Below are 3,308 nucleotides of genomic sequence, written 5' to 3' on the forward strand. Positions count from 1 at the left end.
GTTAGCAAACTGCTTGCTAAGTTTCGTGAAACTGGTTCAGTGTTGGATTTGCCAAAATGTGGACGCAAGAAAACTGTCACTAATGAAGAAACATCAGTGGCTGTCCTAGCTTCATTCAGCAAGAGCCCACAGCGTAGCACTCACCGCATGTCACTGCAGAGTGGCATTAGTCGAACATCCTTTCGGCGGATATTAGCTACTCACAAATGGCACCCTTACAAACTCCAGCTACTGCAGCATCTCAATGAGGATGACCCAGATCGGCGCACAGAATTTGCAGAATGGGCAAAACAAAAATTGGAACAGGACCCTCAGTTCATGCAGAAGATTTTGTTCAGTGATGAGGCAAACTTTTATGTGAATGGTGAAGTTAACAAACAAAACCACCGCTATTGGTCTGACACTAACCCACATTGGATGGATCCCTCCAAGACTGTTGGAACAACAAAAGTGATGGTTTGGTGTGGTATATGGGGTACAACGATAGTGGGTCCATTCTCCATCAATGGAAACCTCAAGGCCACTGGATATTTGAAATTGCTACATGATGATGTGTTTCCCTCTTTATGCACTGAAGCTGGCACGTTCCCTGAGTTTTTCCAGCAAGATAGTGCACCACCACATTATGGGTGCCAGGTCCGAGCATTCCTAGATGAACAGTTTCCTGGAAAGTGGATTGGTCGTCGTGGGCCAGTTGAATGGCCCCCCAAGGTCTCCCGATCTGACCCCCTTAGACTTTTATCTTTGGGGTCATCTGAAGGCAATTGTCTATGGTGTGAAGATACGAGATGTGCAGCACCTGAAACTACGGATACTGGATGCCTGTGCTGGCATTTCTCCTGCGGTGTTGCTATCAGTGTGTGAAGAGTGGGAGAAGAGGGTTGCATTGACAATCCAACACAATGGGCAGCACATTGAACACATTTTATAAGTGGTCAGAAACTTGTAAATAACTCCTGAAAGAATAAGGTTACGTTGAAACCAAGCACACCGTTGTTTTTCTTGTGACATTACCAATAAGTTTGATGTGTCACATGGCCCTCTTCCTATTGAAAAAACAAAAGTTGTATCCAAGATGGACGACTTCTAAATGGCCACCATGGTCACCACCCATCTTCAGGAGTTTGCCCCCTCACATATACTAATGTGCCACAAACAGGACTTTAATATCACCAACCATTCCCATTTTATTACGGTGTATCCATATAAATGGCCCACCCTGTAGAATAAGTTAGAATGAGTAACTGTTGTCTCAATGTTACTCTGTTTGCTGCTTTGTAGTCACCACCCTGTCAGCCTGGGCCTGGTAATATTATCTCTGTGGTCATTCATACTAAATGAGCATACAGCAAGCCCTGACACAGCAGAAGAACCCTCAGATGTGGCGTGCTTTTTAAGTGTGTGTGAAGTTTAAGCTATTATCGGTGATAACCTCAACCTTACCCTAACCTTAATATTATGTTTTAGAAGCTACTCTTCAAGTCTGGGGGTTGGCACTCCTATTATCACTGGAACCATTTTGGACTTTATACTCCAAATTATTCTTGAATGAATATGGTCATAGACTTCCTAGTCTTGCTTACTTTTTGAATCTGACTTACTGTATTTTTGGTTACCAAAGCTTTATAGAGGCCATCTGTGAGCACCTCTCCCAGTGCAATGTGGGGCACATTAAATATGCTTTTATATTCAAGCTGCTTACAAATGCTCAAGGATATGCAGTCAATTCAATCTCCATGAGTCAACTACTTGGTGAAGATTATGAGCACCTATTTAAATATACCCCCACCGCCTCTTTTCCCGTCCTCTCACTTCTCTACCTCTTTAAACAATTAAACCAAGATCCTGTAATTGACTGGAGACATGGACTTACCCGATGCTCCGACTTCTCCAATAGTTTGCTGCCATTTATCAGCCACCGTAAGCTATAGGACTGGAGGAAAGGATGAAAGATAGGCAGGAGGAATGAGAACAATTGTGGGGGAGCCATTCATGAACGTGAAAGCACAGCACATGCTCAGACTGAAACAGAGATGGATGATGCTACTCAACCAGTGAGCTCTGATCATGTTTAGTGTAGTTTGAATAATTGGATATCCCTGTGGTGGACCCAAATGTCAGTGAGGTATAAATGTCAAAAGTCTCTTCCCCTTTCTCCTGTTGTCATTTCTTGTCTGTTACCGGCACTGTAATGCCACTGTCATGCCACCAAACCAGCTCTTCTCTCTCCCTCCCCTCTCATGCCTTAGGTAAACTGCAGAGGCTTTACAATGTCCACATCATTGCCCTGGCAAGACTTAACAAATACAAGTAATGTAATCACATTTTCTTCATGCAAACACATATTTGCATTCATCTAATGAGCTGCAAAGACAACTGGAGACACCAATACACCCAAAGCATCACATTTCTCTACTACACTTGAAAGCTCATCCAGAATCACCTAACCTTGAAATATATCTTTTTTTTTACCAGTCTTCCTCTGTCCCATGTCTGCCTGATGTAGGGCCAATTCAGTGTCACTCTGCTGTCACATAAAGCAGAAACAGATGAAGTGTTTCAGGGTTTCTTTTCACAGTCTGACAATGAGGTGGACTCATGTTCCGATGACTATTTTGAGAGATACTGGTGTGAAACATTATGTGGAACTACATGATGTAGTGCTTTTTTTTCTAGCCAGTCATGCTGTGGCTCATATTTGATGGTGTGGGGAATAAAAATGAGTGTCTTGCATTTGCCACTTCACACAGTTATACTTTTTTCTAGCACAGTGCGGGATCAGCTGCCTGTTGCTAGGTTGACCTGATTCTTGGTAATGATTTGGCTGTAGGGAAAGTGTTTCTTACCATTCCAGAAGCACTGATGTGAGTGTTCATGCTGAGCTTGCGCTTGATGTTTCTTCAGTTTTTCTGGCATGCATCGTTAGGTGTGAACAGGCTCATAAGCTTGGTGATTTGGTGGACATTTCGAGACACATTCTTGAACGGGTCTAATGTTCTACAGAAATAAAAAGTAATTTTGTGTTATTTCAATACCAAGTGATAATTTGTGTTTGTGCTATAGCTAGAGAACAGCTCAGCATTCTGATGCTATTTTCATTGCCTACTTCAGACACATACACACACACGGACACATAAACATGTAATGCATCCTGTGTCTTCACTGTTGAACAGATCATATCAGAGCTTCCTATTAAGCACAAGGTGCCGATCACTGAGAGAGTCAGGGGGTGCTAGGAGGTTTCTACCAGGCTTTGAAATCCATGCTGCATAAATATTGTGTAGAATCCAAAGGGTGGGCTGTCATTG

Source organism: Pelmatolapia mariae, linkage group LG12 (assembly GCF_036321145.2).
Source record: "Pelmatolapia mariae isolate MD_Pm_ZW linkage group LG12, Pm_UMD_F_2, whole genome shotgun sequence".
In the NCBI taxonomy this organism is placed as follows: Eukaryota; Metazoa; Chordata; class Actinopteri; order Cichliformes; family Cichlidae; genus Pelmatolapia; species Pelmatolapia mariae.